This window comes from Camelus bactrianus, chromosome 23, assembly GCF_048773025.1.
Source record: "Camelus bactrianus isolate YW-2024 breed Bactrian camel chromosome 23, ASM4877302v1, whole genome shotgun sequence".
In the NCBI taxonomy this organism is placed as follows: Eukaryota; Metazoa; Chordata; class Mammalia; order Artiodactyla; family Camelidae; genus Camelus; species Camelus bactrianus.
Window position 1 is genome coordinate 26,127,739 of NC_133561.1, and position 15,671 is coordinate 26,143,409.

The following is a 15,671-nucleotide window of genomic DNA, read 5'->3' on the forward strand; positions in this document are numbered from 1 at the left end:
CTGCTACAGCTTTCTGATGTCCCTGTGAACCTTCCTTCTATTCCAGATCGAAAGCATATTTTCTCTCCTGCCCCTGGAGAGAATAAAACAGGGCAAGGTCCTTTCAGCCCCCTTTGACCACAGCTCCCCAGCAGTCTCAGAATTGACTTTGGGTGTGGCTGGGATAAGGATATATAAGAAAGGAAGTAGGAGGTTCCAATAACAGAGGGACCTGGGAGCTACCAAAAGCAGGAAGAAATGCATGGCTCATTTCAGTAGCCGGCACTGTCACCTTACCTATGACATCCCACCCACTGAAATGGACAGTTGTTATTCTGTCTGCCCAAATTCAGCCCCCTCCCCACCCCCAACCCCAAATCCTGATTTTTGATAACAGCATTTACAAACACCCTTTCCTCTGGGGAATTTTCTCTCCCCACTCCACCAGAAGATTCTGGTGGGACTGCCCATCACAAAACCCTTCTCCCCTCCCCAGGGTGAGCTTGCAACCCAGATCTGGCCAATTAGAGACTTCCTTGGACTTGCATATACTGATACAGGAAAAGAGAAAATCTTTTCCCCTCTGGGTTGCTAAGCAGAAATGAAACGAAACAAATTGTTTACAAGCATTGCCATCACTTGTATGGAGGAAGCGCATGTGAAAGAAAATGAGGGCCATTAAGAAAGAAGCAGAATTGAGTGTGAATGTGAAGCTATGTATCTATCTCCCCACATCTGTCTAGCTCTCCATCCACCCGTCTATCTATTTATGAGACACAGAGAGAAAGAGATCTGAAAGTCTTTAGTCTCTGGATTAAGTCATAATGAAAACTAACAATACCTCTATGTATTAATACTTTTGGGGGTTGTTTTTCTGTGTGTAAGTGTAAATTTGAGTTGAGTTTTCAATACTTAGAATAGAAAGAATCCTAATAGACTCCTTCTAACGGTCAAAGCAGTCTTATGAAGTAGTCAAGGCTCAGAGAATTAACTTGTCCCAAAGTCATGAATTTTGTCAATCACTGGTGCTCCAAGACTCACTCCTGCTCTCTCTGACCCCTCAGCTCCGCTGCTGGCACTCTGCCAACCTGTCTCCTAAAAACGGGTAATATCTAGTCCTGCCCCAAAGAAGCAAAATCTGCAAGGAAGTTAGATCTTTATAAACCACTCTAAAGCAAGACAGAATACAATGAGATACAAATAAAATTCAGTGGGGTCCACAGGGAAGGGAGTATTTAAGACCACATTGTGCTTGAAGCCAGCCCAGACTCAGCTTTGAGGGATTTCTTAACACATGGATGCCCAGGCTTCCAAAGTCACTCCGGACTTTCAGGGTCACTGCCATTTACTAATGTACAACCAGTAGTTACCACAACCCTGCACAGAAACATATTGCTGCAGGCTTTGGCCACTGTTTGCAGAGCTCAGCATTGTTTGTGACTCTGCCTCTCATTATTTACAGATTCCCTGAGACCTTTGCTCAGAACACTCAGTGCCCCCCACACTCCCATTCCTCACCACTGCTCTGCTGCCTGATCGGTCAGACTCCATTACTTTCTGCTACAACCACAGTGAGCCTACAGCTGAGCAGGGGGTGAAAAAAGGTAAGCGTGGATATTTATTTCCCAGGGATCTATCAAGGGAAAAGAGTTTGCACATGCCATTTACAAGCTATTTGCCAAATGTGCAGTACTTTCAGTTGCTTATTCCTCAAGTCTAAGAGTGGTTTTCAACCTTTTCTTTTCCATCTTGAGCCCACTTGAAGCCAGGCAAAATAGCCCGCAGCCAATCAACCCCATCCTTTCTCACGTACCAGTGGAAAAATAAGCCAGGGATATGACTGAGGGGCCACTGTGAAGTATATTTGGTGGGATAAGTGTGCATGTGCCTTGGCAATTAGGGCATAAATGATTCATATTCAAATTGCAATGCATAATTGTCTTTAGGTATAATTGCTGGAAAATTAAAGGCCAAAAGTGCATTTGAAGCAAATATGCAACAGTAGTTGATTTAAGGTTAATCAAACAAATCACAGCTAACTTGATAACAATGAAGCTAAGTTAACATTAAAAAATTATAATTAAAAGCAAAAATGGCAGCGATTGAAGACCTTGACCCAGACGTTGCAACAATGACGGCAGACTAGTGACAAAGCAGTGGTCCAGAGACTATCAGGTGTGGGCAAGCCTTCATCAGAGTTTTCTCTGGAAGCCAGGCTTCCTGGTGGGATTAGAGGCCTCAATAAAAATTTGTATCTCATTAATTTTGGTTTATCAATTCCAAATTAGACTTACCCTTTAATAATTTACCTTCCAAGCTACTAGTAAGTAGGTCCTAGATGTACATAAAAAGCAGCATGTATGGATTTGAACTAAAGGAAAGACTTGCTTTCTTGAGTCAGTTTGAGGCCCATCAGGGTCGCCGTGGGTAGCTTTGAGAAACTCTGGTTGGAAGGCTCTGGGATACAGCTGAATTGTTATTCACCAGGTCTAAGGCCAAGGCAGGAGTGAAATATGAGATCTGAGAGCCAGAGACATTTATTCCAATTCTCTTGCCTTCTACAGTAAGAGTTTGCTGGGACCTCGGGAGAAAGTGGAGCGTTCCAACCTGACAATCCCACTTAGGGATTAGCTGGGAGGTTAATGTGACTTGGAAGTTTTTCACATTTCCTGATTAAGACAAATACCTCCTCAAAGCAATGAAGATGGATATTGGTGACTCACAGTAGAGTTATAATACTTTATTTGTGGCTAAAAAATTAAGTGAAGGGGAAGTCTAGGGAACCCAGTCGGCCAGAAAACATAGCAGTACCAGTCCCCAAAGGATATGATGCCTCGGTATTTCTGCCTTAGAAAACAACACTGTACAACTGCGTAACACTTTCAACCTTTCAAAACACACTTGCACGTGTTTCTTTGATCTCCAGCGAGGAGGTGAAACTTCTGAGGTGACGAGGCACTTTGCAGCTCTCTGACCTCTTTTTTTTCCTTTCTCTTTCCTCAACACTCTCTTTCCTCAACACTCTCTTTCCTTCTCCTTGGGTTCATGTCTCTCCTTGTGTCTCCTTTCTCCCATTCTTTCTGTTCAGTTTCTCAGTGGTTGCTTTAGTATCTGGCCCAGGCCTTGCTTATTCTTGAAATGAACTAACAGGACTTTTCAGGGTTACTCAGAGTTAAAGAGACGGCTGATTTTGTTGAATCAAAGTCTAATTCAATCTTGATTTGGGGGGACCTTTTTAAAAAGTTAAAATATATGACTTTTCAGCAGGTTAAAAGACAAAATTCACTGAGTAGATTTCAGGATCCAATTGGCTTTATCTAACAATTCATGAATCGAGCAGTATCCCATCCAGCAATTAGAAAAGAGCTCCCAGGATCATACAAAATTGAAGGCGTTTATGAGGCAAAAAGGGTCAGGGAAAAGAAAGAGCAGATTATGACATCTTTCTTTGGAGGATGGAAGGGCTCTATTGGGGGATTACCACACTACTGCTGACCAGGAAGTTTCAGATTGACTGGTTTAAAATTACATTCCTGGAGAAGGCTGAAACTGTAATTTAATAGGCATTAAGTTTTACTTTGGTGACGGGGGTTTAGCACAAGTGACTCCATTTCGGGCCTGTTTTGTTTTGTCTTTAACAAATGAGTCAGGGAGAACACTTCACGTACAGTCCCTTCATTCTGGGATAATTGTCCTAGGTAAGTGGGTTTATGAAACGTGAGCGACTCCTGCATAGTATAGGCTGTCCCTGCCTCTATCTTCACTGAGTCAGCCAGCACCAGCTTAATGTATCTCTGTTGTGAAACCTACAGTTCACAACAAAGATACTCCTACAGTTGGGGAGCATTATGGGTTGAACTGTGTCCCTCCACCACTCACCTCCATTCTTGTGTTGAAGCCATAACCCCCAGTATCTCAGAATGGGAACTTATTTGGAGACAGGGTCTTTAAAGAGGTGATCAAGTTAAAATGAGATCAGTAGGGTGAGCCCTAATCCAATCTGACTGGTGTCATTATAAAAAGGGAAATTTGGCCACAGAGACAGACTCAAATAGAGGGAGGACAATGTGAAGAGACACAGGGAGAAGCCAAGTCAAGGGAGAGAGGTCTAGAACAGATGCGCACCTCACAGCCCTCAGAAGGAGCCAACCCTGCAGATACTTTGATCTTGGACTTCTAGGCTCCAGAACCCATACGTATATAAAAAATAAAAAATAAAAATAAAAAAACCCAATTGAAAAATGGGCAGAAGACCTGAATGGAAGAAGACATTGCTCAACATCATTAATCAACAGAGAAATGCAAATCCAAACCACAATGAGATAGCACCTCACACTTGTCAGGATGACTATTATCAAAAAGACCACAAATAACAAATGTTGGTGAGGATGTCAAGGAAAGGGAACCGTCATACACTGTTGGTGGAAATGTAAATTGGAGCAGCCACTGGGGAAAACAGTATGGAGATTCCTCAAAAAACTAAAAATAGAACTACCATGATCTAGCCATTCCACTCCTGGATATATAGCTGAAGAAAATGAAAACACTAATTCAAAAAGATACATGCACCTCAATATTCATAGAGGCATTATTTACAATAGCCAAGATATGGAAACAACCTAAATGTGCATCTATAGATAAATGGATTAAAAAGATGGGAGACACACACACACACACACACACACACACACACACACACACAAATGGAATATTATTCAGCCATAAAAAGAAGGAAATTGTACCATTTGTGACATCATAGACGAACCTAGGGTGTATTATGCTAAGTGAAATAAGTCAGATAGAAAAAAAAATACCATATGTTCTCTTCTATATGTGGAATCTAAAAAAGCTGAACTTATAGAAACAAAGTAGAATGGTGGCTGCCAGGGACTGGGTGGTGTGGGATACAGGGAGATATAGGTCAAAGGGAACAAATTTTCAGTTAGAAGATGAATAAGGTCTCGAGCTCTAACGTACAGCATGGTGACTATACTTAACAACACTGTATTATATACTTGAAAGCTGTTAAGAGATTTGATCTTAAATGTTCTTACCACAGCCACCACCACAACAAAATGGTAATTATGTGAGTTGATGGATGTGTTAACTAATCTTATTGTACTAATCTTTCACAATATATGCATGTATGAAATCATCACACTGTACACCTTAAACTTACACAATGTTATATGTCAGTTACATCTCAATAAAGCTGGGGGAAAAAATGAAAATTTTAATAAAGAAGTTACTTCCTAGGGCTGCTGACCTTGTAGCCTAAGCTGTGTCCATGAACAGTCAACAGTACTGAGTACTCAGAAGGAAAGCCACCTTCACCTGCTGTTTTGGGGACCCCAGCAAGTAGGCAGTGAGGCAACCATGAAGAGAAATAAAACAAAAATCAATAAGTCAGAGCAGGGATATGCAAAATGACTTCAAAGATAAAAAAAAAAATGAAAGCTCCTGGGTATATAAAACAGGAGTCTCATTTGATTAACATATTAGCATAACTCAAAACAGAATGAGTTCCCGTGGGGCTGAAGTGGGGAGTGTGGGTTGTCAACTAGAAACTTTGGTTAGGAAAGGGAGAACTGAGGTGCCTTTGTCAGCTGAGCCTGGCTAAGAGTGCCTGGACTGAGATGAAGATATCACACTTTTCTGGGAAGTCTGGGGAAATAAGTCCCTAGGATCATAGGGGACCAGGTGAGCCAGGTGTGGCCAGGAAGTAGTGCCAAGGTAGGGTTCAAATATAGTAGAGTGATTCAGAGCAACAATCCTCTGTCTCTGTGAAACCTGGTGTTGCCGTGTACATTTAAAAAGGACAAAGCAGAGGAAGGAAAATCTGCAAAGGTCACTGTGCTCTAAGTGAAGAATTAAGGATCTCTGGCTAGTGGTCCTTGTCTGCAAAGAACATCGTGCTTGCCGGACTGACCGGCCTTCAGAGTTCCACAGTCCTGGGGGCAGTAGTCACCCTTTTGTCCGTTCATTTGAACATTTTTGAGCCAGACTCTGTGCTAAACCCTGGAGATACAAAAATAAATGTTAACATCCGGTCCAACTAAGAACCTTAACCTCCTGGATCTGTGTAATCTATTATCCAGTTCAAACAAGCTTCTGCTGGCTTCCCCCGGGGATTAGGAAGGGCAGCTGTAACACAGAGGAGCACAAGGTTAATCCATCAGAGCAGACGCCATTAGTGGAGTAAAGTGCCAATCTTCCTGGGGACCTGGGTCCAAAGCCTCAGAACCTCCTGCTAGGAACGTTAACTGGGACCCATTACAGCAGAAATACAGCCCTAATTAGGCTACAGGTACCACCACTGATTAGCCCTTAGCAAAATTATCATGAGCTAAACAAGTTCAGGTAAGCAGATGTTGACTGAAAAAAAAAAAGGCATAACCTAAAAGACGAGAATTATGTTTTATTCTGCAGACTTACTGAGGACTTAAGTCCGGGTACAGCCTCTCAGATAGCTTTGAGGGACCGTTCCAAAGACGTAAAGAAGGAGCCAGGATACATAGGAAGTTTTGCTAGGAAAAAACATGTACTTGAACATCAAGATTACTGCTAATCACAAAACAGACATCTCAAGTCAATGATTTTAGCGCTTTTCTATGTATGAAAAGATGTAAAAGTTTGGGTTTATTGAAATCATTCCTTTGATATGCACCTTAACTATCTGGAGCCAGTATCCAGTTTTTCTCCATTTGGAATCCCCTCAAGGCGCACCATCAGGAGCGGCTGCAGGGACTGCACTGGTTGATGGCTTTATGGCCACAGTGTCCTTTGTTTACTAAAATAGCAGGTGACATTCTTTGTCCACACAGATCTTTCCAGAATGCCTGCAGGGGCCTTTCAGATATGTCCACTGACTGCCCCATAATGGGCTTACTTCCTAAATGAACAATCCCTGTTTGGTCCAGACAAACAAACCAATGCAAAGTCACCCAGGGCTCTGAGTCTAGGTGGCACTTTGCTAAGACTGTGTCTCCTATTTTCAAAATTTTGTTGTTGTTCAAGCCAAAGTTTACTGCTTTTTCAAGCGTGAATGTCAAGACCAGTGAACCTAAGAGTCACCTTTCTGGGATCAGAGTGCATGGAGAAAGTATATGATGCTCCACTGTCTGGCAAGGCAAAGGGTATTTTTTATGAATTTTGAGATTTATCTCTGGGTTCCTTTGGCTAAAGGAAACAGCTTTTCCATGGATTTATGCCCCCGCCCCCAACCAAATAGCAACATGTCCTTTTTCCCATTTTGAAATTCTGCTCAGTTATGCCCCTTGAAATTCTCCCTTTTAGGTAAGGCAAAAAGCTGCTGTTTAATACCTGAATAATAGTTTCTCTCTCAGGGCTTTGCATGAATTTGTATATTTCAACATACAACTTTCTATGGCTAGATTCCAAAGCATGATTCAAGTAGGCAAAATTAAACAAAGCAAAGCACTTTAGTCCTATTCCAGATCAGGCCTCATTTTCCTACCTATAAAATACAGAGATTAGTCTTGATAATCTTTATTTGCTAGGTCCTTCTATGCTAAGAGCCACTGAACTATATTGACCTGAAACAGCTAATTGAGACCTACTGGAAGCTATAACAGTTACCTCTCACTGTGAAACAAACTACCACAAAATTTAAAACAACAAATATGAATTGTCTGAGTTTCTCTGGGTCAGGAATTCGAGAGGAGCTTAATAGTTAATAGTTTTGCTCAGAGGTGGCTGTCAGGAGGCTGACAGGGTTGCAGCAATATTAAGGCTTGACTGCGGTTGGAGGATTCACTTCTAAGGTGGCTAAACTCACACAGCTGTGGGCAGGAGGTCTTAGTTCCATGCCACATGGACCTCTCCTCAAGACATGGCAGCTGGCTTCCCCCAGAGCAAGGGGTCCAAGAGAGAGAGTGGCCAAGATGAAAGTCACGTGACTTAGTCTCAGCAGTAACAGTTACTTCCGCCGTATTCTGTCCATTAGAAGGAGTCATTAAGTCTGGTCTATAATCAAGGGAAGGAAGATCAGGCGCCCTTCACCAGTTGAAGGGCAGCAGATCAAAGAATTCGTGGACATAATTCAAACTATCACAGAAGGGAATGGGTGTGCTACACGGGGCTACAGGGTGAGCCTGGAGCAAAATTTGAACTGGATTCTCATCTTGTTGCCGGTGTCACCCCAGAGCCCTCATGACCCCCATCCCCACTTTGGCTCAGTGTCTCAGATGTGTTCTCACTGCTCCTCGTCAGCCCCTGCCAGCCCATTACGGATTTTATCTCTCCCTATGGATAGCTGTGCCCCTAAGGAGATGGTCGGATAAGCTGATGTACTAATCCCTTCCCAGGTAACGCCAGCATTTCATCAGAGGAACCTGCCTCTGCTGTGAAAGTAAAAGCTATCCTCTTGGAGAGAGAATGAATTTAGAGGCAGCTCCCTGAGGACATTGTGGAGTAAGAGCCCAATGTGCTCACAAATATGGGGTCTCTCCTAGGGAGTCTGTGTGCAGCAAAGAACCAAGAATAAATGTTCAACAGGCTACATACCCCCAAGCCTACTCCGTCCCCTTCTAACCTCTGAGTGAACCTCTGGTGGCGCCCTCCAGGGAAGTCCTTCCTATCAGCTTGGGCTTCTGACCCTGCATTGGGACCATAGACCCAAGGGAGGTGCTTCCAGCCTTCCTGAGAGAGCTCAGTTCTGCTGCCTGAGCCCCCTGTTCCTCTCTCTCATGTTTCATCAGTTAAGCTGAACTACCTCCCATCCCAAAGTGGGCAGCAGATTCACACTTGTTTCTTAGAGTCCTTGTGGGTTGCGCTTCAGGAGCCACCATTAATAACTGTACTCTCTGGGGCCGACCTGCCAGGCCTGGATCCAGCAGGCCCACAGGGAGCTGGACCTGCGGTTAATCATTCTTTCTCAGATCTGCCTCCAGAAGTCAGTTCCAATCACCAGATGATGTTGTTCAGGTGTCCACAGAGAGAGTGGAGCCCACGTAACATCTCGGCTGAGTGCTGAGGGCTAGGTCTCCTCCATCCCATGTTTCCTCTGCTCTCCCTTAACCTGCCCGGGTTCAGGCTCCCGTGACCTCAAACCAGACAATTGCAAGGGCCTCCCTACTGCCCTGCAGGCTCTGCTTGGTGCACTTCAAACCACACGCTGCTTCTGGTTTGCTCGTCCGGTCATGACCCTGAACAAATTTCAGCTGCTCATTAATTTGTCCCTCAAACTAAGGATGCATTCTACTCCTCGATTCAACCACTTGACCCCCATGTGTGGTTATCATCGAAATCTCTGCCGATACCTTCCCACCTCTGCTGCGCTGTCCTCCCATCTGTAATGGCTTCCTTTCTCCTCCGATTCCATTTCTTTCTCCTTCAAATTTCTTCTCACTTTCACTTCAAGCCACATTACTCATGAATAGATAAAAACAATTTCGGCCAAAATTTGAGCAAATCAAATCTAATGCCATCTAAAGGACAGTATCATAACCAAATAGAGTTTGTCCCAGGAATGTAAGCTTGGTTTAGCATTTGAAAGTCAACCAATGAACTTCATTGTATTCATTTACTATTGCATAAAATATTATCACCAACTTAGCAGTTCAAAACAACACAAATTCATTATCTCACAGTTGCTGTAAATCAGAAGCCCAAGCAGGGCTCAACTACTAGATTTGTTGCTCAGAGTCTCCCCAGGCTGGTGTCAAGGAGTTGGCCACAGCTGTGGTTCTCATGTGGGGTTGGGGTTCTCTTCCAGGCTTGAGATAGCCCTTTATTGTACCTCTTTCTATGGCTTTTTTTTTTTTTTTTAATTGTAGAAATACTTGTGTCTTTGTCTTATCCCTGCCGCATCCCCTACGCTGAAGGCAGAAACTGTCTTCTTTGTCTTGGTTTTATGAAATTGAACCAAGAAGTCCAAGTGTGCTGGTACTTTCCACCTCAGCATTTTCTAACAGTGAATTAAGAGAGGGTCATTTCAGGTTATATATGTATCTCCCATTTTGCCACAGAACTCATCTGCCTTCCTCCCATTTGGCAGTACTTTCCCCAGTCTGGTAGTCAGCATTTCTGACAGCTGCTTGGCATGGCTTTCAATGAAAGACAGCCATCTGTGAAAGGGACATCACCACACAGCCTGTTCCTGCTCCAGAGACAGGGATGGCAGCAACAATCACCATTATTTATTTACAGTCTAATGGCCAAGGCACTTTTTTTTTTTTAATTCTTACCCAAACACGGGTCTATTATTTCTGGATAAAACTTTCATTTTAAGAAATTGCATCCATACAACATTGTAAATCAACTATGCTTCATTAAACAAAAAAGAAAAGAAAAGAAACTGCATCCAGCAAATTGAACTAGTCACAGACATATCTGAAGAACTAGAACAAATACCCGTACCAGCTGGGGGCCCATCCTTCGGCACACAGTTCAAAGCGGTTCTGTGCCTCTTCTCCCATGTCAGCTGTACCTATTTTGAGTCCTTTTCTCACTTTATTTTCATTTCTAAGGGATGAGGCAGACAAAGGATTGTGGTTCTGGGAGCCACCTGGGACTCTCCTTCCCTTCCAGAGATCTCTGTGGATGAAGTCAGCCAGTCCAAGATGTTCAGGTATATAATAGTAGTAGTTAGCTTAGGCTTTGGAGCCCAACTGTCTGGGATTGAATCCCAGGACACGTTTCTTAATATCTTGTACATCAATTTGTTCATCTGTAAAATGGGAACAATCATTCAATCAAGTACTGATCTCATAAGCTTATTCCAAAGACTAAATGAGTTAACTTAGAACACTAGCACACAGTAGTAAAGGTGAGCTATTATTATTATCTGTGGCACTGTTGTTCTCAACCCTGTCCGTATGTTCAAATTAACTGGGAACATTTTGAAAACGCTGATACCCAGAGCCCCAGAGTCTAGATCAGGGCTTCTCATCTGCAACACTACTGACCCTTTTGATCAAATGATTCTTTCTTGTGGGAGCTCTCCTGTGCATTTGAAGATGTTTAGCAGCGTCCCTGGCCTTTACCCATTAGATGCCAACAGCAAACCTCCCCCTACTCTCATTTGTGAGAACCCAAAACAGTCTCCAGACATTGCTAAATATCCACTAGAGGGGAAAACTGACCTCAGCTGAAATCTAGGGCCCCAGCAATGAAATCATAGTCTTTGGAGATGGAACTTGGCCACGAATCTTCATTAAGGGAAGATTCAGATTTTGTGGAGCTTGAAGTTTATAAAATTTAGGGGTCCCTCTTTTAGATAACTAATACAAATTACAAAATTTGGTATGGAAGTGAATGTTCACTTAGAATGAGTAAAGAAATCACAACAAAATACTGGTGACTTTTCATATCCTTTTCTCTTGAGATCACTGTAGGCAATTTACCAGCAAAAATTCTTGTTGATGACAACCTGGCTTTCTCTCCCCACAGAGAATACAGGGGCCCTGATGTCTAAGTGTCCAGAGCAAGCTCTGCAGGAGATTTTTCTCTGGGTCTTCCCTTGTTGCACGTAGCACACTGCTTTGGGACAGAGGCCCAGCTGGGCAGAACAGACACGAGGCCCGTGAGGCCCAATTACCTTCATCACAATCCAGGAAACTTGGCACCGGGAGGTAGGTCAGAGGTGGGAAGGAAGGAGAGCAAGACGAAATTGAGATTACAGCCTAAACCGGAAGTCTGGAGAATCGTGATCCTAATCATTAAATAAGTAGTTCCAAAGCTGTGCTGGGTTTTAATTTTCAGCCTCGTCATTGAGATTCTGGTCAATGTAACTGGTCAAAGTTCAGGGCTAGGGGTGGTGAGGCCAAGGCTGTGAGGAGAGATGTGCTTCACAGGTTAGCACAATAACTTTCCATGCATTCCTTAGGAACGCTAAGTCCCAACTCTGCTCGAAAACCAAAGAAACTGGGCAGCACACAGGTCAAAGAGGCACCCAGCAGTTATAACTAGGGAGCCAGACTCCAGGTCTTAGAGAGTAGACTTACTTCTTAGCCCCATGAAATGAGGTTATAGGGAGAGACTAAGCCTATAAATACTGAACTCTGTTATAGACCAAATGTTTTTGTCCCCACTCACCAGCACCCCCAAAAGAAAAGTTCATATGTTGAAATTCTAACCCCTAATGTGATCATATTAGAAACTGGGGCATTTGGAAGGTATTAGGTCATAAGAGTGGAGCCCTCATGAAGGGATTAGTGTCCTTATAAGAGACCCCAGAAGGTCCCTTCCCCTTTCCATCATGTGAGGACACAGTGAGAAGATGGCAGTCTGTGAACCAAGAAGCAGGCTTTCGCCAGACGCTGAATCTGCCGGCACCTTGATCTTGGACTTCCCAGCCTCCAGAACTGTAAGAAATAAATCTCTGCTTTTTATAAGCCACCTAGTCTATGGTGCTCTGTTACAGTAGCCCAAATAAACAAACTCCCTGCCTCAGTTAGAATGGGTTCCAGAACTGTGTGTGAGGAGGACCGGCTAGGACTGCGTATAGGAATAAGCCCTGAACCTGGCCGTGATGTGCTGGGAACTGCAGAGGGAGGCAGAATGAGGCCAGGGCTGACACACGGTAAAGACCACTTAACAGATCTCTTGATCCTGTGGATGGAAAATGGGGCTAAATGAACCTCCCAGCTCTTCGTGACATCACTGAGATCGCCCAAGGAGGCACCATGGAACCTGCTAAGATAAAGGGATGAAGGAGGGGGTTTTCTAGACTCATGAAATCCAGAGTTGAACCCCGAAGTTAATCCACAATTTGAGTGGGAATGAAGACTATTTGACTGTGAACTTTGCTCCTCAGTGCTAGACATGTAGACCAAAGGTCACATAGGTTATTTCTATGGACTGCCACCTTTAGCACACTTGATAGAGAGTGTCTATTTTATCGATATTATTACTGCTACCGTCCCAGTAACTAAGAGTCCTGACAAGTACTGTGCCTTTTTTGTAAGAAGGACAGATTCTTTTTCATTCAGAATTTCGTTGGTGTAGTTTCAGGTGAGGTTTTGGGGGGGATTGTGTGTGGCATGTGGGTCAAAAGCAAAGAAGGGTTTTTCCAGTCTGACGCCTGGATAACTGTACACGTATCCTCATCCTGTGTTCCAGTTATCCATGAGTATGGCTTCATGTGTTCTAATCTTCATATTACAAACCATCAGGGAAAAGGTGATCAGTAAAGTAAGACATATTTAGCTAATACTGTAGTCAAGTATGTCATCCTAATGAACCAACAGAATCTGTATTCTGGCTCCAAGTGTTCTTCTAACCACAGGTGTTTGAATCACTCAGCTAACCTAGAAAACTAATTTTAACCAGTGATTTCATCCTCTTCCCCATTCTTTTTATCAAAATATCCACTGGGACATGAATCCATCTTCCCCCCTCCTTCATTGCCCACTCATTGGGAATCCTGCAAATGGATAATAAAGTGGTCCAAAGCAGGCAAAGGTAAGAGAAAAAGCAACAGGTTTGGATAATTTTCAAACTAGAACTTCAAACCATCCCTTAAGCCATGAGGATAAGTTGCCTAACATTAGAAGTATGTCTTTCCCCCCCCCAAATAATCAGTCTTTCCTGTCATATTCCATCATTCTAAGAACTCATTTTATGGGTAGTTGCTGTCTTATTCTTCCAGGTTTTTCAGGTTTGTTATTTGCAAAGAATGTTCAGATCTTTCTTAGAATTATGTTAATTGTCTAACACTGCCTCTTTCTACACTTTCTCTTTTAACCTCTCCAATACACATTAAAAGCCTGAGGTTTCACTCCACTCCCCCATAAACAAGCTGCTAAAAGGAAGGTGATTAAGGAGTTAGAGCATCAGTTGTGTTGCTTATAAGATCTTTCTTGTTGCTGTTGTCCCGCGGTGGGATGTGATCCAAGTCTGAGAGAGCCAGGCACATCTGCCTTTGACACCTGTACTCTCTCCACTCTCCCTCACTGCCCGTTCTCACAGGAGAAGGATGAGGAGAAGGCAAAAGAGGAGGAAGAGGAGAAACAGAGATGCTAAAGTAGTTTGCTTTTGAGGAAATTCAATATCAACTTTTTATACTTTTGAATGTAACTCTCCAGCAAGATATTATTCATAATTAATAAGGTAATATCCTATAAATATCTGTAATAGCTACCTCACAGAATTGTTGTAAGGATACTATTAATATTTAATAAGATAATGGTACCTTATTAATATGTAGATATTATTTAAAGCTACTTCACAGGGTTGTAGTGAGGAATAAATATAAGTATACAAAGGGCCTGACACATAAATGGTATTTATTAAATAGTTATTATTACTGATACTATGAATTTGGTAGAAACACAGGCTCCAACTCTGGAGTCAGACAGACCGGAGTTTGCGTGAACTTGAACAAGTTATTCAAAGTCACAAAACCTCAGCTTCCTCATCTATAAATGGTAGGAAATAGTTCCTACTTCATAGTATTATTGTGACGATTAGATGTAATAATGCTATGATATTTTGCATTGTGCTTGTCACGTAGTAAATGTGGAGTAAACATTAGTTATTATGTGAACGTCGGTATGAGGAGCTTATCATTCTGTTTTTCTTTATTTTGTTCCTGATGTCAGCACACTTGCTATTTCCTTGTTAATGAACCCACATGCCTTTTCCCCCTCTTTTGGAATATCGATGCTTTTGAAATTCTGAAACCAACTTGGAAGAATTCCACTGGATTCCTTCCTTTGCGCCTCACTGAGTAGACTTTGATTACTTTTTTCCCCTTAAATTCCCTAGGTCCTCTCTCTTTGCCATCATTATTGTAACTTAGGAACTCTCGATGCACAGACCATTATTCAATCCCAGCACATCTTGTATCATGGAAAGTCTGTTCAAAAACAGTCATGCCCTTGATTATAACCATGATACTAGATTCATGTCCATAGCGGTTGTTTTCTCCAATCTTCCACCTTAAGCCTTTATTTTCACATCATGAGTGAGAACCCACCATTATTTTTACATCACCTCAGTGGTACCTCTTCCCAGGTCCTTGGATGACCTTCTCTCACCTGTGGCTGTCATCCTACTTATCTTGTCTCTATTTATTACCCAATCATTCTTAAAATGATTTTTTTTTCTATTTGTCTTTTTTCTTTGCAGTTTCCGCTTCTTTTTGAGGCTATAATAATATGATTTAAATGTTTGTGCCATTTACTAAACTCCAGATTCCAAATTAAAGAAGTCACTATGCTGAGTGACTTGGCTAGCAGAAAGACATAAGTCCACTATAATGCCTATATGATGATCATGTTCTAAACTATATACTGAGTTTTTGTACATAAAACTTAACTTTAAATATCCAAAAGGGAGTTTATTTCTCATAGTAAATTCCTTTGTAAAGCAGATAACTACCCACTAATTTAGGTTTATACATAAAGATATGAGAAAGATGATACTGTGTCAGATCTGTAATTCATTTGGGATTCTGTCTCCAGAAAGACTTTATGAAGATTGTAGCTATCGGACCTACTTAAAAGTTGGAAGAGATCCTACAGCTTACATTTTTTTGGTCCCATATGGCTAACCATAATTTTTTAAAGTAATGATATATGAAAAATAAATATGCTTCTGGATAACCTAAAAAATTAATCATATTTATTTATCCCTATTTTCTTCCAAAATCTCATTAAAAAGTTAAAGTCATGGGGGTAGGGCAGAGATAAAAAAAAAGATACAAATCTATGAGGGAAAAGACCACA

At 42.2% G+C, this 15,671-nt stretch overlaps 1 protein-coding gene and 1 long non-coding RNA gene across 3 annotated transcripts in view; one reads left to right on the forward strand and one right to left on the reverse strand.

Annotated features, from left to right (window-relative positions):
- The window catches only part of LOC141574770 (uncharacterized), a 46,052-nt gene that overhangs the window by 14,996 nt on the left and 15,385 nt on the right, over nucleotides 1-15,671 (reverse strand). The gene's annotated exons all lie outside the window — the stretch shown is intronic.
- Nucleotides 1-15,671, forward strand: part of LPGAT1 (lysophosphatidylglycerol acyltransferase 1) — an 87,456-nt gene that overhangs the window by 1,595 nt on the left and 70,190 nt on the right. For both annotated transcript variants that reach the window (XM_074351849.1, XM_010949475.3), the window contains exon 2: nucleotides 1,442-1,583. The gene's annotated coding sequence lies outside the window, so the exon portion shown is untranslated. The remainder of the gene's footprint in view (nucleotides 1-1,441; nucleotides 1,584-15,671) is intronic.